This window comes from Penaeus monodon, chromosome 33, assembly GCF_015228065.2.
Source record: "Penaeus monodon isolate SGIC_2016 chromosome 33, NSTDA_Pmon_1, whole genome shotgun sequence".
NCBI lineage: Eukaryota > Metazoa > Arthropoda > Malacostraca > Decapoda > Penaeidae > Penaeus > Penaeus monodon.
This window is the reverse complement of record NC_051418.1, coordinates 31,547,386-31,547,720: the sequence shown is the minus strand read 5'-3', so window position 1 is coordinate 31,547,720 and position 335 is coordinate 31,547,386. Positions and strand designations below refer to the sequence as shown.

The following is a 335-nucleotide window of genomic DNA, read 5'->3' as shown; positions in this document are numbered from 1 at the left end:
CTCATGTGATTCAGTTTTCATTCATTCGCCTCACATCAGAAACAGCAAAAATAATCTTCAGCAAAGGACGCTGACAGTGGTATTCATGCACGCGCATGGAATCCCAACTGTTTCCACGCGGGTTGACCTTGTGACATTGACCACGGCGCCAAGAAACTAGTCCTTCGACCCTCGGAAAACACATACCGGCTGTTGCTATCCTGCAGGGAGGAGGAGGGGGGGGATAAGTAAATCCTTATCCTAGTCCGAGTAAGGGAATTTCCCCCGCAGGATTCTGATGAAAGGATGAGTAAAGTGAGCGAGTGAGGCAAGGCGGGAGAAAACGAAGGGTTAAA

At 49.3% G+C, this 335-nt stretch overlaps 1 protein-coding gene across 1 annotated transcript in view; it reads right to left on the bottom strand.

Moving 5' to 3' along the window:
* The window catches only part of LOC119594385, a 78,124-nt gene that overhangs the window by 23,485 nt on the left and 54,304 nt on the right, over positions 1-335 (bottom strand). The window lies entirely within an intron of this gene.